Source organism: Bos indicus, chromosome 14, assembly GCF_029378745.1.
Source record: "Bos indicus isolate NIAB-ARS_2022 breed Sahiwal x Tharparkar chromosome 14, NIAB-ARS_B.indTharparkar_mat_pri_1.0, whole genome shotgun sequence".
In the NCBI taxonomy this organism is placed as follows: domain Eukaryota; kingdom Metazoa; phylum Chordata; class Mammalia; order Artiodactyla; family Bovidae; genus Bos; species Bos indicus.
Window position 1 is genome coordinate 13,971,503 of NC_091773.1, and position 24,803 is coordinate 13,996,305.

Below are 24,803 nucleotides of genomic sequence, written 5' to 3' on the forward strand. Positions count from 1 at the left end.
CGCATCATCACCTCATTTCAACCAAAGAGCCTATTAAGGTGAAAATGTTTTTAGAATTTGATTATATATTTGAACTGGAACTTGAATGTGGCATAAACCATTGAATGTTTAAAGCAAAAAAGGTTGAGGGAACCAATTTAGGAGGTGGGTTATAAATTATGCATGGGCCTTTTGAAAAAGGTCAGCATTTTTGTTTAATTCCACCAGGACCTTCTGAGAAGTGCAATACGGCTACTCTAGATGCTTCTTCCTCAGGATGCCTGTTCTTTATCAGTATCCCTGTCTCCATGGTAATAGGTTAGTGCTCATCCCCCACCCCCACCCTGACCTCCATGCCCACAGCCTTCGAACCTCAGCAGGAGGAAGAGCCCTCTGGGGTGCCATGCACTGCAGCTCCAGGACATAAACAACTCCATGGGTGGTTGCCATTGCAGTCCTTCATCCATGATATAATTACCCCAAGGTGTACTGGCGATGCACTTGTGTGCATTGAAGGAAGAACAGTCACTTTTCAATAAATCACTCTAGCCAGGTGGTCACCAAAGCTAGTGTTCTGAGAAGCGTGGGTTACAAGGCAACCAAGGCCATAATTCATCATTAGAAACAACGATAGACCTGGAGTCCATCCCAGGCATGAAGGACCTCTCCAGTTTTATAAAAGAGAGCCACAGGGTTTCATAAAGAGAATACCAGGAAAATTCAGATTTCATCCAACCAGACCTAGAGATGGTGCCTTTCTTCTTTTACTGAACAGTTGTGGGGACTTGCTCAAATTGCTTTGCCTATCTGAATATAGATTTGCTCATTGTAAAATGCAAGTAATAATATATACTTTATAAAATTTTGAATTTATATGTGAATTATGCCCAACATGCGATGACAATTATTATTATTTTTATAATGGGAGAGAGGCTCATAAGTTTTGGAATAGAAGATAGTCATCAAATAATTAAAAGACAAGATCCAAATCAAAGGACCCATTCATCTCTCTTCCCCACCCAACCGTGTTCATAAAGGGATGTGGCTTATAGCCACTTACACTCAAAGATTCGAGGACAGGCAGTGCTGAGGATGGGGAGTATAGACGGACATGGCACATCTATCGTTCATTGCTTAATTCCTCCATCAGACAGTCTACTGAGGCCTGGCATGTACTTCTTTCCCAGTGAAGGTCTTACCTCTATACCTTCATAATAGCGGCACGTTTCAAAATTGTATTTTATGAGGAAATGAAACTCCTCGTGGATTAATCCTCCTGCTAACCAAAGACATGTCACCTCCAGCACTGAGCTTGTCTTTGTCTTCCTGTCAATCCCTCATCCCCAACTGTCCTCCATTTTCCTGTCCCTAGGATTTAAGCAAGCATTCTCCCAGTCAAGAAAATCAGAAGTGAGCCCCCATACTCAATGACATTTTAAATGTGTAAACTGTTGATCACAGAAGTTACATAACAGGCCACACAGTTAGTTAATAGCAAGGCTGAGTAAAACACAAATTGTCTGACCTCTACACCCTTAATCCATTACTCATTACATGGCACCAGCATGCCTCTCCTGCTGCTGCTGCTGCTAAGTCGCTTCAGTTGTGTCCGATTCTGTGCGACTCCATAGACAGCAGCCCACCAGGCTCCTCTGTCCCTGGGATTCTCCAGGCAAGAATACTGGAGTGGGTTGCCATTTCCTTTTCCAATGCATGCATGCATGCCAAGTCGCTTCAGTTGTGTCCGACTCATGCCTCTCCTAATATTTGTTAAAAAAAAAAAAAAACAAACAAACACAAAGCTATGACATTGGAAATGTGTTTTTCATACTATCAGAATTACTCTCACTTTCAAAAGTCTCAGATGTTTCGAGCAAAGTTACTAAAAAGTATACTTTTCACAGGAGTGATGGAATTATTTGAACCATGCAGTCATTAGCAATTAAACCTGATATATATGCTATCATTTCTCAAGCTCAGTTTTTACTTCCTAACACAAAAATCACCTATTTAAGCAAGTAGACATCTGCTTCATTTTATTTTAGCTTTGCTGGTAACAGTCATGCATGTGTTTAATTTCATGTTTCATCCAAACTGCCCCCATTACACCTTCTTGTACCAGGTTCTTTTACATGGATGCAAATATGCTTTTACAAGTTCATTTGGCTTGCCTGAAAATTTTAACATTTTCATTTTGTCAAGTTTTCCCTGATCTTTCAGGGTTCAGAACTGGAAGAATTTATGGTTATAACTCACTGTTTTACAAGAAGTTTCTTTTATAACCAGTCTTTTCCTCATTGTCTGAAGTTTCACAAGTTTCTCTATACTCCAAGAATGGAAATTTTTATAAAGCAAATTCCTTCATATTCCAAAAGACAATGTGGTTAAAAAGAAAAGTTAGGGTTGAACGTGCAAGCATTTCTATGTCTGGTTTCCAGTTATAGACGTCCCAGTTTTCTTTTGGAAATAAAATTTCTTTGTGTAAATAACCTAAGAAAGACGGGCTTTTCTTTAACATGAAAACTATCTTCCTGGTAGTGAGTAACTTTACGAGCCCTCATTTGTTCTGGTTTTTATTTTAAAAATAATTCTTTCAGGGCAGTGAAACTACCCTGGGTGATACTATAATGGTGGATACATCTCAGTAAGCATTTGTCAAAGCCCATAGAATATCCCACATATACAGTGAACCCTGAAGTAGACCACGGACTTCAGGTGATAGTGATGTATGACTACAGATTCATCCGTTGTTACAAAGGTCATCACTCTGCTGGGGGATGTTGGTGATGCAGAGCCTTGTTCAGGGGTCAGGGCAGAAGATATATGGGGAATCTTTATCCTTTATGTTCATTTGCTGTCCACCTAAAACTGCTCCAAAAAATAAAATCTACTGAAAAATAGATGAGAATGAAGAAGTGAAGTGAAGTGCAGTTGCTCAGTCGTGTCCAACTCTTTGTGATCCCATGGACTGTAGCCTACCAGGTTCCTCCGTCCATGGGATTCTCCAGGCAAGAATACTGGAGTGGGTTGCCATTTCCTTCTCCAGGGGACCTTCCTAACCCAGGGATCAAACCCGGGTCTCCCACATTGCAGGCAGGTGCTTTAACCTCTGAGCCATCAGGTAAGGCCCCAAAATAAAATCTACTGAAAAAATAGATTAGAATAGTTGACATAAAACATCTTTCTTGCAGACACATAAGCTGTATACCAAATAAGCCTGACTTCTATTACAGCCTTTTTTTTTTTTTTCTTTTTGCTTTACCCATATCTCTGTTACTGGCTTCCATGAAAAGATCTGGCTGCTATGAGTGTGTGTGTGTGTGTGTGTGTGTGTGTTTTAAAGTATTTCAATTTAAGAACTATGTGATTATGATTTTATCATCAAAAGATTAGTTAATTTGGATGCTTCTAATGTGAATTTGGGGGCCTTCCTGGGGGATGAGTGGTAAAGAATCCACCTGCAGTACAGGAGACACGGGTTTGATCCCTGGGTCAGGAAGATCCGTTGGAGAAGGAAATGGCAACCCCATTCCAGTATTCCTGCCTGGAGAATTCCATGAACAGAAGAGCCTGGCAGGCTACAGTCCATGGGGTCACAAAAGAGTCAGACACGACTTATCAACTAAACAACAACAATGGGAATTTTATGCACAGTTTGCAATTCTTAGTTGAGATTATAAAGGTATGAGAAAGGGAAGTGTTAAAAGCTATTTCAAAAACTTTCCAAAATTTAAAAAATTATTTTTCATCACTCCTTTGAATATAAACTCATCAATTACAGGCAATTCATAGCCATTTTGAGAATCTCTTTATGAGCATCATTTGTTAGTTGCCACATTTAATTACTGTATATTGTGTCAAATAATAAACTTGGCTGTTCTTATATAAATCACATGGTAGGTAACGACTTTCCCTTACATTCTTCTGAATTAGCAGAGTTTAACAACATATGATTTTTTCCTAGTAGCTTTGAAATTTTGATTCAAAATAATTTAACAGTAGAGATTTCTTCCTATTTTCCATGCATTTATGGTGGTGGTGGTGTAGTTGCTAAGTCACATCTAACTCTTGGAATCCCGTGGACTGTAGCCACTAGGCTCCTCTGTCCATGGCATTTCCCAGGCAAGAATACTGGAGTAGATTGCCATTTCCTTCTCCCAAGGGGTCTTCCCAACCCAGGGATCAAACCCATGTCTCTTTCATTGCAGGAGGATTATTTACCACTGAGCCACCAGAGTAGCCCTCATGCATTTATACACGATCCAAAGTCACATGCAACATAGATGCATAGTACATATTTATAAAGTGTTTGATAAATTCTATGTAAATTCTATAATCTCTTTTGATATCTTATCTAACCCAGGTTTCCTCAGTCTTGGCACGGTTGACATTTGGGGCTGGATAGTTCTTTGTGTGGGAAGCTGATGTGTAATGTAGAATACTTAACAGCATCCTGGATCCCTCCACACTGAAAGCCAGTTGTACACCCCACAATTGTGACAACCAAAAACGTTTCCAGACATTGCCAAATGTCTTCTGGAGGGAAATCTCCCCAGTCAAGAACCACTGGGCTCACCAATAATTTGGGATCACAAAGTTCTCCTTTAAGAAATGCATATATACATATGATTTTTAATTGTGCTTGGCCTAACAAGTTAGCTCAGCTCTTTAGGACATTGTAGTGAGTTCAAGGTCAGAAGATCGATCATGAGGTTTAATGCATTCATTCAACAAGCATTTATTGACTGGCCTACAATTACATTGCACTGTGCAAGGTGCTGAGAGGAATGCCACAAAAACATGGAAAACAACCGGTGCCCTGCAGGAGTTTATGATCCTGCACAGTGAGTGAGAAAAGTCAAAACGAGTGGTGGATTCAGGCGACACCAGCGGTTGAGAAAAGCATGACTGAACCTAGTGCTGAAGAACAGAAAAGAATATGGTTAGACAGAGAGGGGAAAGGGTGATTCCTCCTCTAAAGGAGAAATAACAAAGAAAGTTATTTATCATAAAAGGTTAACATATGCTAGGCGCTGTGCTAAGTACCGACTATATCATATTTCTGTATATGATGTATATGACAGAAGCTAAGTTCTGGTTCTAAAGTCTCCAGACTTTGCTTTAAATCCCCACTTAAGACTTGAGAAAACAGTATTTAAAAATTAACTTTTTTATGCATAAATTGGAATAATGATATAGTATGATTTTTTGAAGCCTAAAAGAGGTGATACATGAAAAGCAACTTAATATGGTATCTACACTAATAATAAGTGAATATTTTTATTCTTATTATTAAATCGTGATTTACTTGGCTATTTGAACCCAGGCCTGTCTGTGTTCAGAGCTGTGCATTCTACAATTCACCATGTTCCCAGGGTGAAATAGGCCTTGTTCTGAGAGCAGCAGAAGCTCCAAGTCCTGCCTGGAGAAGACAGTGGACTATATAGCAAGGGGTTTGACCTGTTCACAAGCAACAGGGGATGTTAATGACTCTGAGCATTGCTCAAATGACTTCCCAAGAAAAGCCACTGTAGTGGGGGTAATAAAAAAAATAAAAAGAGCTGGAGGAAATGTGGTATCACATGGAAGAAAAATGGTGGGAAAGTGTAAGCAGAGGCCAAATCAGGCAAACCCTTCTAGACGATGATAAGGAGTTCGAATTTATCCTGAAATCACTGGGAAGTCACTGAAGGGTTTTAAGCGGAGAGAGAGCAGAACCAAGTGTGTCCTCTGAAAAGAGAGTCCTGGCCATCTGAAGAATGGAGAATGGATTGACATACGACAAACAAAAAAACAAAAGCAAAAAACTGGGAACTGAGGCTACTGAGGAGACTAAGTGATAGATAATGTTGGTCTGGACTTAGTAACAGAAAGATAGGAGAAGTAAAAGGATTTAAAGATGTCTTTTGGTGATGGAATTGATAGAATATTCTTTAGCTAGTAAGTGGCAAAGCCCAGTCATTTGATTCCAAATCAAATACATTTTAACATACATTTATAGTTACATTCTTATTTAACCTAGCTACCTATTAGCCACTAGATACTGAGATAGCAAAAATAACTCCAAGTATAAGTCAACATTGCCTTTCAAGAAATGGGAAACAACTCAATTTTATAATCTTTGGATTTGTTGTTGTTGTTGAAAACAGTAAACATCTGTGGAAAGAATAAAATAAATGCTATTGGGTCAGCGATGTCCTCTCTACATGACATGCAGAAAACATGACTTGCCTGGAATGTGGTATTTACTTCAAAGCAGCCCATTAGCATCTAGCATTTGCCAGATTATCTGCCTCTTCCGGGACAAATTTGAATTAAGTGTGTATTTTTTAAATCCAGAGATGCTTTTGGTTTGATATCTAGTATACAATCATCTTAGAATAAAATGGCATTTATGGATGTCTTTCTATAAGCACACCTTTGATTAACTTTCCATGCACTTACTGATTTATTCAACAAATGTGTTTTTAAGTTAGTACTTGGCCATGTGTCGTATTTGATGCTGGTAATAAAATGAAAATAACATAGATTATCTCCACTCTTAACCAGTTTGTATTTGAGAGAGAGAGATAAGACAAGTAAACAAGTAATGTCAACAAAGCCAACAACTGGTTGGATGGAGTAAGTACAGGATACTAGTGGAAGGGGAGGAGAACTAGCCCCCTCCTGGAGGAGCTGACATTGACATGGAAATCTGAGGATAACTGGGGCCAGGCCAGCCTAGAAAAGGTTTAATGAGAGGGAGACTGCTTGGGGAAGTCAGAGTATAAGCAAAGGTCCAGAAATGGAAGAGAAAATGACATATTCATGGAAAAGCAAATATTTCAGAATGGTTGGCAAGGAAAAGTTTAGGAGTGATGAACCCCCTGAGGGAAAAGTCATGAAAGAATTTATAGTCCATGTTAAATAGCCTGAATTCATTCAAATAGCAAGAAGGAACGATGTGAGAATTTTTCAGCAGGAAAGTGACATGATCAAGTATAAAATTTAGAAAGACCTCCTGGAATGCGTATAGGATGGAGAATGCATGGGTGGGGATGAAGCAATCAAGTTAAAAAACAAGCATGTCAGTTGGAAGTCTTGTGTGTTAATTATAGACTAGAAACTATGCATTCTAAGAAAACTGAGTGGATAGGGAGAGAAGTAGGCAAATTCTAAAGAGACTAGTTGATAAGACAGGCAGGTCTTGGAGATCGATTGAATGTGGTAGGTGAGTGTTGGGAAGTATCAAAGATGATACCCAGGTTTCTGACAGGAGTTAGGAAACACAGGAGAAATGGTTAGGATATGGTAATAAGTTGTACCCTGGACATGTTAAGTTCCATCTGTTTGTAGGTCACTTAAGTAGTGATGGACGCCAGGTAACCGAGTTCTCTGTATTCACAGGAGAGCTCTGTGACAACTCAGAGGTCTTGTTGGCATCAGCATGTAGTGCAGCAAGAATTTTGATTGAATATTGTCGATGAGCAGGAAAGTCAGAGAACTGTGACAGTATTACGTGAATTAGCCCTTCACAGCTACCCTGGGGCGGTTATAATTCCCCTCTGTAATCAATGATGCAGCAAGCAAATAGTTTTCTGAGGGTCACTCCAATGACCTTGTTGCATTAATTTATTATTAGGCTTCCACTGATTACCATGATTCCAATCTGCAGCCAATATGCCAATCAATATCTACGTATTGAATGCCCCATATATGCTCAGCACAATGACTATCTGAATCTCTTTCGAGTTTTAGATGTGGTAGGCTAAAAATAAAGGACAGGACCCTAGACAAGGTGACTGGGCAGTGAAGAGACTTGCAGAGAAAATTGCAGTTTTAGGCACAGAAAACAGCAAGGGTCAATTTGTAAAAATCAAAATCAATGTGCAAACCCAAAGAGCAAAAGAGTTTCAGAAATCACAAGCGAATGCCAAGGGTGAACACATAAGTAGGACAGGACAGTACAGGTGTAAAGCCAGGAGGAGAGCATCAGGGGCCCAGGGTAACTGTGATGCTCAAGCTTCCATGTATTGACTTCATTATTTATCAAGGACATGATCCTTGGATGGGTAAAACCTGCTTACAAGTTATGGGTTGTGATAGATAAATCGGAGAAGGCAATGCACCCCGCTCCAGTACTCTTGCCTGGAAAATCCCACGGATGGAGGAGACTGGTAGGCTGCAGTTCATGGGGTCGCTAAGAGTCGGACATGACTGAGCGACTTCACTTTCATGCATTGGAGAAGGAAATGGCAACCCACTCCAGTGTTCTTGCCTGGAGAATCCCAGGGACGGGGGAGCCTGGTGGGCTGCCATCTATGGGGTTGCACAGAGTTGGACACGACTGAAGTGACTTAGCAGCAGCAGATAGTAAATACCTACATTGGCTTGATTCTTTCATGATTCTAGACCTATTCTGAACATTTTTTATCAAGGCAGTATTTCCACTTACAATAGTTCCCCCATTGTCTAAATTTTTTAGATAAAGATTTTCCTGAAATGATTACAATTAGGTCTCATTTAATGAACATTTATTCTATGTCCACAAATGTGCATTTTGCATACAGTGTCCCATTTAATCTTCACAACATCTAACTGAAAAAACTGAGTTTCTCCCGTCACTGGGAAGAAAACAAAAACTCTGAAAATATGCTGTAAAACTGTTGATCCTGGCTTTGCTTTCCTCTCTTTTTGCCTCCAGAAACTTGCTCCAATTCATTCTCTTGTTCCAGTCACCCTGGCCTTCTTCCAGTTTACCAAAGCCACCATTCTTCAGACCCCAGGATATTTGCACAGACTGTTTCATCAGTTGGACATTGTTTCTCTCTCACTTTGCTATCTCTTTTAGATCTCAACTAAAGGATAGCTTTGTAGACAAGCTCTCCCTGCCTTCCCTGTACCAGTCAGTACCCTTAGTTATGCTTCATAGAACCACACTCCTTTACTGTCAAGCCCTGAGCTCAGAATATAGTTACACCTTTATTACAAGGATTAGGGCTTCCTAGGTGGCTCAGTGGGTAAAGAATATGCCTTCAATGCAAGACAGGCTGGCAGATGGAGGTTTGATCTCTAGGTCAGAAAGATTCCCTGGAGGAGGGCATGGCAGTCCACTCTAGTATTCTTGCCTGGAGAATCCCCATGGACAGAAGAGCCTTGGGGCTACAGTGTATAGGATCACAAAAAGCTGGACATGACTAAAGCAACTGAGCACACACACACACACAGCAGGATTAGTCGTTTAAGATTTTTCACCCTAAAGGACTGTAAGCACAATAATAGGACTTATTATGTATTTCTTTGCTCACTATTATATCCCTGATATCAAAGTTACACAGTTTTGTATATATATATATAGTTTATATATATGTAACTTTATTAACAAAGTTTATATATATATATTATATATATATATATAATATATATAACTTTATTAACTTTGCCAACAAAGGTCCATCTAGTCAAGGCTATGGTTTTTCCAGTAGTCATGTATGGATGTGAGAGTTGGACTATAAAGAAAGCTGAGTGCTGAAGAATTGATGCTTTTGAACTGTGGTGTTGGAGAAGACACTTGAGAGTTCCTTGGACTGCAAGGAGATCCAACCAGTCCATTCTAAAGGAGATCAGTCCTGAGTGTTCATTGGAAGGACTGATGTTGAAGCTGAAACTCCACTACTTTGGCCACCTGATATGAAGAGCTGACTCATTGGAAAAGACCCTGATGCTGGGAAAGATTGAAGGCAGAAGGAGAAGAGGATGACAGAGGATGAGATGGTTGGATGGCATCACCGACTCAATGGACATGTGTTTGGGTAAACTCTGGGAGTTGGTAATGGACAGGGAGGCCTGGCGTGCTGCAGTCCATGGGGTCACAAAGAGTCGGACACGACTGAGTGACTGAACTGAACTGAACTGAACTTTATTAAATCCAATCAACAATAGAGGTCATTTTTCATTATTTACAAATTATGAAAATGACGGCTAGAAAAGTTGTCACTTATTTAAGATCAAACAGCTCACTGATTAGTACCAAGATTACAGCTCAGAGCTCCTACCTCCCTGTCCATTTTCTTTTAAAAAATATTAGCCCCAATGTGCTTGTGTTTGACCTTCCCTTCTTCATCTTCATTGTACAGATGCCCAAAGGGAAATTCAGACAATAAGTCTACATCCTAACAATGCAAGCTTAATGAACTAACCAAAAGAGTAATCCCACCACTGAAAAGCTAAATTAACATCCTAAAACCATAACTAAAAACATTGCTTCAATCTGACAACTGCACTTGTCATTTCTATAGAGTGTGGGCTTTTTGCATATGGAATATTTCCCTTCAAAGAAAATTGAGAACTTCTATTGAATTGTGCCAGACAGAGCCGTAGCTGTGTTGAAGATTCTACCGACATTCCTTGAAAAGCATGTGTCATCTTGGCATCTTATTTAGATATATCTTTTAAAGAAGCAGTTGCTGCTATGCTGTAAGCTAATGGAAAGGAACTGCAGTTTCTTTTTAAAGTCATCTGGGCCCCCAGAGCAGAACAACGATTCAAATCATGACTATTCAGCAGCCACTTAAGTGTATGACTTCCCTCTGGCAAAGTTCTGAGTTAAGCCCATGGATCATATTATTCTGAGTCAGTTGATATCTCTCCGAATGCTACTGCCTGTGTTTCCACAACTAAATTTATAGAGGAGTCTTTGCAATAGTACTATACCAACTCTTGTATATCTTCTTGATTATTTCTGTTCTCTCTTTTTGCCCACATTGTCAGGTCCAGACTATGAGCAGAAAGCCCCAAAGCTAACAAATGCAGAATGCATTCCATTGACTCAAAATGTGATAACACAGCAGTATTTCTCTAGAGAGGATTTTCCCTCATTAATCCAGCTGGATCTTTCACTAAAAACCCACTAAGAGAGTAGTTGAATGAGGGACACACTGAATTTTCTTTCAGTACTTTCTAAAGTCAACTGATCACTTCTAAAATCAGAACACCACCCACTCTTTGCTGACAAAAAAGTATTATCTTTATTAGCACTTAACCAAACAACCTAAAAAGCACGTGCCCTTTGTAACAATTGAAAAGAAGATAAGATGAAGATTTGAAGTGATGATAATGAAGACACTTCAGTTTTGTGAACTCAGAAGAGAAGTAATAAATGAGAGAGAGAGAGAAAAAAAAAGAAATGGTGAAGAAAGTTTTGGTGACTATCAGGGAACAGGAAGTATAATACAAAAGCAGTGTAATGCTTCCCTGGTGGCTCAGAGGTTAAAGCGTCTGCCCGCAATGCGGGAGACCTGGGATCGATCCCTGGGTTGGGACGATCCCCAGGAGAAGGAAATGGCAACCCACTCCAGTATTCTTGCCTGGCGAATCCCATGGACAGAGGAGCCTGGTGGGCTATAGTCCACGGGGTCGCAGAGAGTCGGACACGACTGAGCGACTTCACTTTCATGGCCCTGATACAGCCTTGGGCTTCCCTGATATCTCAGTTGGTAAAGAATCTGCCTGCAATGCAGGAGATCCCGGTTCGATTCCTGGCTTGGAAAGTTCCACTGGAGAAGGGATAGACTACCCACTCCATTATTCTTGGGCTTCCCTTATGGCTCAGCTGGTAAAGAATCCTCCTGAAACGCGGGAGACCTGGGTTTGATCCCTAAGTTGGAAAGATTCCCCTGGAGAAGGGAAAGGATACCCACTCCAGTAATTCTGGCCTGGGGAATTCCATGGACTGTATAGTCCATGGGGTCGCAAAGAGTCAGACATGACTAAGTGACGTTCACTTCACAGTCTTGAGTCAGATGTACCAAAGTTCACTAGTTCATTCGTTTCTTAATTCACTTGACAATGGTAGCATGGCATACTGGTTCAAAGTGCAGACACTGTAGCCAGAGAACTAGAATCGAATTCCATTCCACCAGAGCCAAGCTGTGAAGCCTTTGGCAAGTTCCTTAAGCTCTCTGGCTTCAGGTTACTCATGTCAGGCAGGCATGATAATGTGTCTATTTCATTAAGTTGCAAAGAGGATTTAATGAGCTGTAGATAAGATGACTAACACTGTGCCTGGCACACTGTGAACACTAGGTCAGTGTTACTTTTACTGTCATTTCCCCCCATGCATCTGCATATTCCAACCCCACAAGAAGTGCTGAGTACTGGAGAGGGAATAAGATAGACGCTGTGCCTCATTAGATCATGATAAATATTATGATAGAATGGATTAGGGGGATGTGAGAGAAAAGAATGAGGCTGTGGAGTGATTTTATTCATTGAATGGTGAGGAAACACCTCTCTGGAAGAAGTGTCATTGAATCTGAAAGTCAAAGTTTGAGGGGATGAGGGTTAGTTAGGGGACTTAAGGGAGATAAAACGCCCAGTCAGAGAAATGTCAGGTGCCCGGCACAGGTTGAAGATCTTGGCTGCTTCTGAGGAACAGAACTAAGGTTCCTATGGTCAGAGACACCGTCAGGGTGGTGAAGAGTGAGAAATGAGCCTGGAGGTGTGGGCAAGGGCTGGACCACCAGGACAGGACCTCTTCCAGACAGGCTTTATTCTCAGAACAGTGGGAGACTACTGAAGAATGTTATGCAGAGAAGGAATATAATCAGATTTTTTTTTTAAGTGAACAGACTAGTTTTTTAGAGCAGTTTTGCACTAAGCCACTTCAGTCGTGGCCGACTCTTTGCGACCCCATGGACTGTAGCCCATCAGGCTCCTCTCTCCATGGGATTGCCCAGGCAAGAGTACTGGAGTGGGTTGCCATGGCCTTCTCCAGGGCGTCTTCCCCACCCAGGGATCAAACCCGCATCTCATGCATCTGTATTGGCAAGTGGGTTCTTTACCACTAGCACCACCTGGGAGCCCAATCAAACCAAAGTAATCAAATCGAACCAAAACCTCACCAACCAGAAAGTCACCTTCAAAGTCAATGGCAAATGGCCCCAAATGTGACCTCCAAGTCCTACTAGACCTGTGACCCTTGTCCGAAGTGCCTTATATACAGAGTTTCCCTTCACAGAAAGAACACTCCAAATTGGAGCCAAAGCCCCACAAATGGAGCTGAAGCTCCCCAAGTTGGAGCCATAGCCCCCAAAAGGACAAGGTCAAAAAGCCTCTGGTAGGACCCTGATGTCAAGCTGTTCTGGGGGAAGGTTACTTGAGTGTTTAATTTGCAAAGGGGAGTGGTATCTGTTAGAGCAGTTTCTAGGCTTACAGAAAAATCCCACAGAAAGTACAGCAGATTCCTTTAAATCCCTGGTTCCCTCCTTCCCCACACTTTCCCCTGCTAGTAACTTCGTGCACTATGCGGTGCATTTTTTATAATCTATAAACTACTATTGATCACTATCATCGCTAAGGTCCAAAGTTCACATTTCAATTCCCTCATTGTGTGGAACAGTTCTATGGGTTTTACCAAGGCCTACTGTCAGGTTTCATAAATGACAATGTCACATAGGATCATGCCGAATACTTTCACCACTCTGTACTTGATTTTTAATTGGAGGGTAATTGATTTACAGTGTTGTATTGGTTTCTGCCATACAACAACATGAATTAGCCTTAAGGATACATATATCACCACTCTATAATGTTTTTATTTTTAACTGTACAAGCTTAAAGTAGGTGGAAAATGTGGTTGAAACAAGAGTCTTGATAAGAAACTTATTAAGTGGCTGTTGCCACAGTCTTGACAAACTCAGAAAACTCTAACTCTAGAGTCAACTGCAGATGGTGACTGCAGCCATGAAATTAAAGACGCTTACTCCTTGGAAGAAAAGTTATGAGCAACCTAGATAGCATATTCAAAAGCAGAGACATTACTTTGCCAACAAAGGTCCGTCTAGTCAAGGCTATGGTTTTTCCTGTGGTCATGTATGGATGTTGAGAGTTGGACTGTGAAGAAAGCTGAGTGCCGAAGAATTGATGCTTTTGAACTGTGGTGTTGGAGAAGACTCTTGAGAGTCCCTTGGACTGCAAGGAGATCCAACCAGTCCATTCTGAAGGAGATCAGCCTTGGGATTTCTTTGGAAGGAATGATGCTAAAGCTGAATCTCCAGTGCATGGGAAGAGTTGACTCATTGGAAAAGACTCTGATGCTGGGAGGGATTGGAGGCAGGAGGAGAAGGGGACGACAGAGGATGAGATGGCTGGAAGGCATCACTGACTCGATGGACGTGAGTCTGAGTGAACTCTGGGAGTTGGTGATGGACAGGGAGGCCTGGTGTGCTGCGATTCATGGGGTCGCAAACAGTCGGACATGACTGAGGGACTGAACTGAACTGAACTGAGTGTCAACAGATGTACTTATAGCTATAGACTGACTGTTATCACAATTTGAATTTGAACCATATCATCTTGACTTTGTCCTGATTGAAGAACACGCCTCAAGAACATCATTTTTGGATCCGGCATAAATTCCCTATTGTCTTTTGAATTAGATTTATGAAAGTAGTGCCTTAAAAAAAACTCTTGAACCTGCTGTTACCTGGTTCCAGATGAGTATCTTTGATGTCCACTTCTGCTATTTCATCGCATAGGGGGCAGCTTTGTGTCTCTGCTCTTCATAGCAGTTGCTTTTAGGAATTACAGTTTTATGTGATTGGAATCAAATTTATACATGAGAGGGCTAATGTGCATATTGGGGTGGGAAAGGAGCCTGAAGTGGGAGCACTGGCAGCAGAAGGTGAATGCCTGCTATCTGTCAACAGTCTGTTAATGTGCCACCTTAGCCCAGAGTCAAGTGCCAGGAGGCAGCAGAAAACAATTCACTTCTTTTGCAACAACCTGATACAGAAGCTGCTTGTCAGAATCTTGACAATGCACCTTGATTAGGCTTTGGTCTTCCTCTGAGAAAGGTCTTGTTCTAAGGACACAGCCAGGTGGTGTCCATAGGCTCCTAGTCTTTTCTCCTCGCTCTGCCCAGAAAATTACCCACCATCACTGGAAGCCTCATGTTGTGTCATATGACAATTGCTGAATTGGCTTTCATATCCAAAGCCATGCTTTTCTTTCTCATTTTGTTTGAGGTTTTCCATGCAGTAGGTATAAGGTATGGCGTTGTGGAACTGTAACTACTGAGAACACAAGAAGCAGACTAGAGAAGATGGTGGAGGAGTAGGACGGGGAGATCACTTTCTCCCCCACAAATTCATCAAAAGAGCATTTAAACGTCGAGTAAATTCCACAAAACAACTTCTGAATGCTGGCAGAGGACATCAGGCACCCAGAAAAGCAACCCAACTCTTCGAATGGAGGTAGGAAAAATATAAAAGACAAAAAAAGAGACAAAAGAGGGAGGGATGGAGTTCCGTCCCGGGAAGGGAGTCTTAAAAAGAGAGAAGTTTCCAAACACCAGAAAACCTTCTCAGTGCTGAATATGTGCCGAGCTTCGGAAGCACAGTGGGCAACTTAACAGGGAGAAAAAATAAATAAACAATTAAAACTCGCAGATTGCGAGCCCTATGGTGACTCCCCCAAGCAGAGAAGCAGTGCAGATCCCTGCACACGCCATTGGCAAGCGGGGGCTGGGCAGGGAGGCACGGCGCGGGCTGCATGGCTTAGAGTAAAAATCTGGCCTGAATACCCTGAGTGCTATCTGAGCGAAATAATTTGGGCTAGCAAACCAGACGGTGGGATATCTACCATGCGAAAAGCCAGCCCTAACCTAAGACACCGCCAGGCCCGCGCACGGAACAAAGGACTGAACAGAGATAGCTGGCTGCAGACCTTCCCCCTCCGGTGACAGGCAGCCAGAACCGGAAGGGGGCAATCACAGCCCCAGAGAGACATTATCTATAAAACTGTAAGCAGGCTTCTTTGCTAACTAAAACTTCTTGGGGGTCTGGACGGTCAACATCTGCATGAGAAGGTGTGCCGGTTTTACACCCAGATAACCAAGTGGCGGGGAGGCGATAAGTCGCAGCATTGGCGCTCGCCAAACACCTCATCACCTGAGCTGCTCGGACCTGGGAAGAGCACAAAACGCAGGCCCAACTGAGTCTGCGCCTCTGAGGACTACCCGAGCGCCTGAACCTGAGCGGCTTGGACCTGGGAGGTACATGCAGCCCAGGGCCGGCCTCGGATTGTTCCCGGTGGAGCAACCTAGAGCCTGAGCAGTGTGGGCAGGGAGGCTACACGCGCCGTGAGCGGGGGCAGACCCAGGGTGGCTAAGGCATTGCGAGCGCACGCCAGTGTTACTTGTTTGCAGCATCCCTCCCTCCTTCCCCACAGCGCGACTGAACAAGTGAGCCTAAAAAAAAAAAAAAAAGTGTCCTCCACCGTGCCCTTTGTGTCAGGGCAGAAACCAGACACTGAAGAGACCAGCAAACAGAAGAAGTTATAACAGAGGGAAATGCCTCGGAGATTAAAACCCTGTGGTTACTACAGACTACATAGGAAGGGGCCTATAGATCTTGAGAAATATAAGTCGGACCAAGGAACTAGCCAAAAATGATCTGAACCCACAATACTCACAACAAAACCAGAGAAAGTCCTAGATATATTTTTACTATTTTTACAATCATTCTTTCTTTCTTTCTTTTTTTTTTTAATTTTTTAAAAAAAATTTTAAGTCCTCTATTGTTCCTTTAATTTTCACTTTTATAACCTATTACTTTGCAAAAAAAAAAACAAAACCCTATTTTTTCTTCTTCAGCAAACTTCATATATATATATTTTATAATTTTTTGACCTTTTTTTTTTCTTTTTCTTCTTTTCTTTAACATTGTATTTTTGAAATTCCAAACTCTACTCTAGATTTTTAATTTTAACTTTTTGGTATATGTTATCAATTTTGTACCTATAGTTTTTTTTATAATTTCTGTGACTTTTTTTTTCTCTGTTTCTTTCTCTTCTTCTTTTATATAACATTGTATATCTGAAATTCCAAACTCTACTCTAGATTTTTAATTTATGCTTTTTGGTATTTGATATCAATTTTGTACCTGTATTTTCTTTAAAGTTTTTGCAACATTGTTTGTTTTTGTTTGTTTGTTTGTTTTCTCTCTTTATTTTTCTTCTTCCTTTTTTTTAACATTGTATTTTTGAAATTCCAAACTCTACTCTAGATTTTTAATTTTTGCTTTTTGGTATTAGTTATCGATTTTGTACCTATATTTTCTTTATAATTTTCGTGACCTTGTTTGTTTTTCTTTGTTTGTTTTTTCTCTCTTTCTTTTCCTTCTTCTTTTCTTTAACATCATATTTTTGAAATTCCATACTCTACTCTAGATTTTTAATTTTTGCTTCTATGTATTTGTTACCAATTTTGTACCTTTAAGAACCCAATCTTCAGGACCCATTTTTCACTAGATTACTGGCTTGACTGCTCTCTCTCCCTTTGGACTCTCCTTTTTCTCCACCAGGTCGCCTGTGTCTCCTCCCTAACCCCTCTCTACTCTACCCAACTCTGTGAATTTCTGTGTGTTCCAGACGGTGGAGAACACTTAGGGAACTGATTACTGGCTGGATCTGTCTCCCTCCTTTTCATTCCCCCCTTTTATCCTTCTGGCCGCCTCTGTCTACTTCCTCCTTCTTCTCTTCTCTGTTTAACTCCGTGAACATCTCTGAGTGGTCCAGTTGTGGAGTGCACATAAGGGAGTGACCACTGGCTAGCCCACTCTCTCCACTATTGATTCCACCTCATCTCATTTGGGTCACCGCTAACTCCCTCCTCCCTCTTCTCTTCTCCATGTAACGCTGTGAACCTCTCTGAGTGACACTCACAGTAGAGAAACTTTTCATCTTTAATGTAGATGTTTTATCAATGGTGCTGTATAGAAGGAGAAGTTTTGAAACTACTGTAAAAATAAGACCGATAACTGGAAGCAGGAGGCTTAAGTCCAAACCCTGATTCCAGGGAACTCCTGACTCCAAGGAACATTAATTGACAGGAGCTCATCAAACGCCTCCATACCGACACTGAAACCAAGCACCACACAAGGGCCAACAAGTTCCAGGGCAAGACATACCAAGCAAATTCTCCAGCAACAAAGGAACACAGCCCTGAACTTCAAGATACAGGCTGCCCAAAGTCACCCCAAAACCATAGACATCTCATAACTCATTACTGGACATTTCGTTGCACTCCAGAGAAAAGAAATACAGCTCCACCCACCAGAACACCGACACAAGCTTCCCTAACCAGGAAACCTTGACAAGCCACCTGTACAAACCCACACACAGTGAGGAAATGCCACAATAAAGAGAACTCCACAAACTGCCAGAATACAGAAAGGACACCCTAAACTCAACAATTTAAACAAGATGAAGAGACAGAGGAATACCCAGCAGATAAAGGAACAGGATAAATGCCCACCAAACCAAACAAAAGAGGAAGAGATAGGGAATCTACTGATAAAGAATTCTGAATAATGATAGTGAAATTGATCTAAAATCTTGAAATTAAAATGGATCCACAGATAAATAGCCTGGAGACAAGGATTGAGAAGATGCAAGAAAGGTTTAACAAGGACCTAGAAGAAATAAAAAAGAGTCAATATATAATGAATAATGCAATAAATGAAATTAAAAACACTCTGGAGGCAACAAATAGTAGAATAACAGAGGCAGAAGATAGGATTAGTGAATTAGAAGATAGAGTGCTAGAAATAAATGAATCAGAGAGGATAAAAGAAAAACGAATTCAAAGAAATGAAGACAATCTCAGAGACCTCCAGGACAATATTAAACGCTACAACATTCGAATCATGGGGGTCACAGAAGAAGAAGACAAAAAGAAAGACCATGAGAAAATACTTGAGGAGATAATAGTTGAAAACTTCCCTAAAATGGGGAAGGAAATAATCACCCAAGTCCAAGAAACCCAGAGAGTCCCAAACAGGATAAACCCAAGGCGAAACACCCCAAGACACATATTAATCAAATTAACAAAGACCAAACACAAAGAACAAATATTAAAAGCAGCAAGGAATTCCCATTAGGATAACAGCTGATCTTTCAATAGAAACTCTTCAAGCCAGGAGGGAATGGCAAGACATACGTAAAATGATGAAAGAAAATAACCTACAGCCCAGATTATTGTACCCAGCAAAGATCTCATTCAACTATGAAGGAAAAATCAAAAGCTTTTCAGACAAGCAAAAGCTGAGAGAATTCTGCACCACCAAACCAGCTCTCCAACAAATACTAAAGGATATTCTCTAGACAGGAAACACAAAAACGGTGTATAAATTCGAACCCAAAACAATAAAGTAAATGGCAACGGGATCATATGTATCAGTAATTACATTAAATGTAAATGGGTTGAATGCCCCAACCAAAAGACAAAGACTGGCTGAATGGATACAAAAACAAGACCCCTACATATGTTGTCTACAAGAGACCCACCTCAAAACAGGGGACACATACAGACTGAAAGTGAAGGGCTGGAAAAAGATTTCCCATGCAAATAGGGACCAAAAGAAAGCAGGAGTAGCAATACTCATATCAGATAAAATAGACTTTAAAGCAAAGGCTGTGAAAAGAGACAAAGATGGTCACTACATAATGATCAAAGGATCAATCCAAGAAGAAGATATAACAATTATAAATATATATGCACCCAACACGGGAGCACCGCAGTATGTAAGACAAATGCTAACAAGTATGAAAGGAGACATTAACAATAACACAATAATAGTGGGAGACTTTAATAACCCACTCACACCTATGGATAGATCAACTAAACAGAAAATTAACAAGGAAACACAAACTTTAAACGATACAATAGACCAGTTAGACCTAATTGATATCTATAGGACATTTCATCCCAAAACAATAAATTTCACCTTTTTCTCAAGCACACATGGAACCTTCTCCAGGATAGATCACATCCTGGGCCATAAAGCTAGCCTTGGTAAATTCAAAAAAATAGAAATCATTCCAAGCATCTTTTCTGACCACAATGCAGTAAGATTAGATCTCAACTACAGAAGAAAAACTATTAAAAATTCCAACATATGCAGGCGGAACAACACACTGCTGAATAACCAACAAATCACAGAAGAAATCAAGAAAGAAATCAAAATTTGCATAGAAATGAATGAAAATGAAAACACAACAACCCAAAACCTATGGGACACGGTAAAAGCAGTCCTAAGGGGAAAGTTCATAGCAATACACGCACACCTCAAGAAACAAGAAAAAAGTCAAATAAATAACCTAACCCTACACCTGAAGCAACTAGAAAAGGATGAAATGAAGAACCCCAGGGTTAGTAGAAGGAAAGAAATCTTAAAAATTAGGGCAGAAATAAATGCAAAAGAAACAAAAGAGACCATAGCAAAAATCAACAAAACCAAAAGCTGGTTCTTTGAAAGGATAAATAAAATTGACAAACCATTAGCCAGACTCATCAAGAAACAAAGGGAGAAAAATCAGATCAATAAAATTAGAAACGAAAATGAAGAGATCACAACAGACAACACAGAAATACAAAGGATCATAAGAGACTACTTTCAACAATTATATGCCAATAAAATGGACAACGTGGAAGAAATGGACAAATTCTTAGAAAAGTACAACTTTCCAAAACTGGACCAGGAAGAAATAGAAAATCTTAACAGACCCATCACAAGCACGGAAATTGAAACTGTAATCAAAAATCTTCCAGCAAACAAAAGCCCTGGTCCAGACGGCTTCACAGCTGAATTCTACCAAAAATTTAGAGAAGAGCTAACACCTATCCTGCTCAAACTCTTCCAGAAAATTGCAGAGGAAGGTAAACTTCCAAACTCATTCTATGAGGCCACCATCACCCTAATACCAAAACCTGACAAAGATGCCACAAAAAAAGAAAACTACAGGCCAATATCACTGATGAACATAGATGCAAAAATCCTTAACAAAATTCTAGCAATCAGAATCCAACAACACATTAAAAAGATCATACACCATGACCAAGTGGGCTTTATCCCAGGGATGCAAGGTTCTTCAATATCTGCAAATCAATCAATGTAATACACCACATTAACAAATTGAAAAATAAAAACCATATGATTATCTCAATAGATGCAGAGAAAGCCTTTGACAAAATTCAACACCCAATTATGATAAAAACTCTCCAAAAAGCAAGAATAGAAGGAACATACCTCAACATAATAAAAGCTATATATGACAAACCCACTGCAAACATTATCCTCAATGGTGAAAAATTGAAAGCATTTCCTCTAAAGTCAGGAACAAGACAAGGGTGCCCACTTTCACCATTACTATTCAACATAGTTTTGGAAGTTTTGGCCACAGCAATCAGAGCAGAAAAAGAAATAAAAGGAATCCAAATTGGAAAAGAAGAAGTAAAACTCTCACTATTTGCAGATGACATGATCCTCTACATAGAAAACCCTAAAGACTCCACCAGAAAATTACTAGAACTAATCAATGATTATAGTAAAGTTGCAGGATATAAAATCAACACACAGAAATCCCTTGCATTCCTATACACTAATAATGAGAAAACAGAAAGTGAAATGAAGGAAACAATTCCATTCACCATTGCAACGAAAAGAATAAAATACTTAGGAATATATCTACCTAAAGAAACTAAAGACCTATATATAGAAAACTATAAAACACTGGTGAAAGAAATCAAAGAGGACACTAATAGATGGAGAAATATACCATGTTCATGGATTGGAAGAATCAATATAGTGAAAATGAGTATACTACCCAAAGCAATTTATAGATTCAATGCAATCCCTATCAAGCTACCAACAGTATTCTTCACAGAGCTAGAACAAATAATTTCACAATTTGTATGGAAATACAAAAAACCTCGAATAGCCAAAGCGATCTTGAGAAAGAAGAATGGAACTGGAGGAATCAACCTACCTGACTTCAGGCTCTACTACAAAGCCACAGTTATCAAGACAGTATGGTACTGGCACAAAGACAGAAATATTGATCAATGGAACAAAATAGAAAGCCCAGAGATAAATCCACGCACATATGCACACCTTATCTTTGACAAAGGAGGCCAGAATATACAATGGATTAAAGACAATCTCTTTAACAAGTGGTGCTGGGAAATCTGGTCAACCACTTGTAAAAGAATGAAACTATATTTGGCAAAACTAATACAATTATGTAAAGTTTAAAAATAAAATAAAATGAAAAAAAAAATACACACACACACACAAAAGAACACTTTCTAACACCATACACAAAAATAAACTCAAAATGGATTAAAGATCTAAACATAAGACCAGAAACTATAAAACTCCTAGAGGAGAACATAGGCAAAACACTCTCTGACATACATCACAGCAGGATCCTCTATGACCCACCTCCCAGAATATTGGAAATAAAAGCAAAAATAAACAAATGGGACCTAATTAACCTTAAAAGCTTCTGCACATCAAAGGAAACTATTAGCAAGGTGAAAAGACAGCCTTCAGAATGGGAGAAAACAATAGCAAATGAAGAAACTGACAAACAACTAATCTCAAAAATATACAAGCAACTCCTACAGCTCAACTCCAGAAAAATAAATGACCCAGTCAAAAAATGGGCCAAAGAACTAAATAGACATTTCTCCAAAGAAGACATACAGATGGCTAACAAACATATGAAAAGATGCTCAACATCACTCATTATCAGAGAAATGCAAATCAAAACCACTATCAGGTACCATTTCACACCAGTCAGAATGGCTGCGATCCAAAAGTCTACAAATAATAAATGCTGGAGAGGGTGTGGAGAAAAGGGAACCCTCTTACACTGTTGGTGGGAATGCAAACTAGTACAGCCACTGTGGAGAACAGTGTGGAGATTCCTTAAAAAACTGGAAATAGAACTGCCTTATGATCCAGCAATCCCACTGCTGGGCATACACACTGAGGAAACCAGAAGGTAAAGAGACACGTGTACCCCAATGTTCATCACAGCACTGTTTATAATAGCCAGGACATGGAAGCAACCTAGATGTCCATCAGCAGATGAATGGATAAGAAAGCCATGGTACATATGCACAATGGAGTATTACTCAGCCATTAAAAAGAAAACATTTGAATCAGTTCTAATGAGGTGGATGAAACTGGAGCCTATTATACAGAGTGAAGTAATCCAGAAGGAAACACACCAATACAGTATAATAACACATATATATGGAATTTAGAATGATGGTAACAATAACCCTGTGTACAAGACAGCAAAAGAGACACTGATGTATAGAACAGTCTTATGGACTCTATGGGAGAGGGAGAGGGTGGGAAGATTTGGGAGAATGGCATTGAAACTTGTAAAATATCATGTATGAAACGAGATGCCAGTCCAGGTTTGATGCACGATACTGGATGCTTGGGGCTGGTGCACTGGGACGACCCAGAGGGATGGTATGGGGAGGGAGGAGGGAGGAGGGTTTAGGAGGGGGAACACATGTATACCTGTGGTGGATTCATTTTGGATATTTGGCAAAACTAATACAATTATGTAAAGTTTAAAAATAAAATTAAATTAAAAAAAAAAAGAAGCAGACTAGAGAGAGGAGCATAAACATACTCCTTGTAAATGGAGATTGTTAAGGGGGGGTGGGGCAGTGGCAATAACACTTAGCTGGTAGAGAACTGTCTTGCCCTTCTTTCCTTCTGGGAAGAGAGTCTGATCCTGAGTTATCCAGAGGGGGCTGACCTCATAGGATGACCAACGTGGATACTGCTTGGTATAGTTAAGAGAATACACCCTGGAACCAGATATTCTGGGTTCAAGTCCTGGATCTGACATATAATAGTGTGACCTTGGACACTTAACCTCCCCGTGTCTCAGCCATCTGGAAAATATGGATGATAATAGAATATATTTCATAGGGTTGTTACATGAGTTTTGCTTGAGACTTATCTACTAGATAGCAGTTTATATGAGAAAGATTTTTCTTATTTTTTTCCAGCAGAAGAGTGGATTGAGGGAGATGGTTTTCCTTTCTGTGGCTTATTCCTTTACAGAATCTTAAAGGCTGATTAAATGCAGTAATTAGAATTTAGTGTATATTTCAAAGGCCATATTTAATAAATTAATTACTATGTTTCATCAGGTGGTTTATGAAATACCAACATGTAGTCCCAGAAGAGGCTGTAAAGACTGACATTGATGTTCAGACAAAAAGATCAGTGGCAATTCACTGGGGAACTTTTGCTTTGGCAAATGAGATGAATGTGACTGTGATAACAATAACTCTGATTCTTTGTGACACCATGGACTGTAGCCCACCAGGCTCCTCTGTCCATGGAATTCTCCAGGCAAGAATACTGGAGTGGGATGCCATTCCCTTCTCCAGAGGATTTCCTGACCCAGGGATCAAACCCGGGTCTCCCAAATTGCAGGCATATTCTTTGCTGTCTGAGCCATTAGGGAAGATACAAGATATGTACAGAATTACTTTAAAAGCATTGTAAAGTGGTCAGAGTCAGGGACTGTTACTAATTGGAGGGATCAGGGAGAGCTTCATGGAAGAGGTGACATTTGAACTTAGCTATGAGGAGGCAAGGAAGAAGTTGTTTCAAGAGAAGGAAAGTGTGGGGTTGGAGGCAGTAAGCATGGGGAATAGTGAGGAGTCAGTTCAGCAAGAGATTATAGATGATATGGAGTGCAATGGGGGAAGTATGGCTGGACAGCTTAGAACTTTACAGAAAAATGTTATTTATCCAGTAAACACTGATTCAGTGTCTGCTGTGCTGTGTGCCAGGCATTGCGATAAACGGTGGTTTTATTCCTAAACTCATACAGAAGATCTGATTTTCCCTTAGCTGGACCCTAGAGCTCTGCTACTAGCCACGGTTGTGGGATCAAACAGAAGCTTAGCAAATGACTGTACTCCCCAAAGCAATCTACAGATTCAATGCAACCTCTACCAA

General features: G+C 40.3%; 2 long non-coding RNA genes across 9 annotated transcripts in view; one reads left to right on the forward strand and one right to left on the reverse strand.

Annotated features, from left to right (window-relative positions):
- LOC139186877 (uncharacterized) overlaps nucleotides 1-9,286 on the forward strand; it is a 116,034-nt gene extending 106,748 nt beyond the window's left edge. The window contains exon 3 of the long non-coding RNA XR_011570550.1: nucleotides 208-9,286. This is a non-coding gene — a long non-coding RNA (uncharacterized lncRNA). The remainder of the gene's footprint in view (nucleotides 1-207) is intronic.
- Nucleotides 1-24,803, reverse strand: part of LOC139186875 (uncharacterized) — a 436,582-nt gene that overhangs the window by 247,787 nt on the left and 163,992 nt on the right. The gene's annotated exons all lie outside the window — the stretch shown is intronic.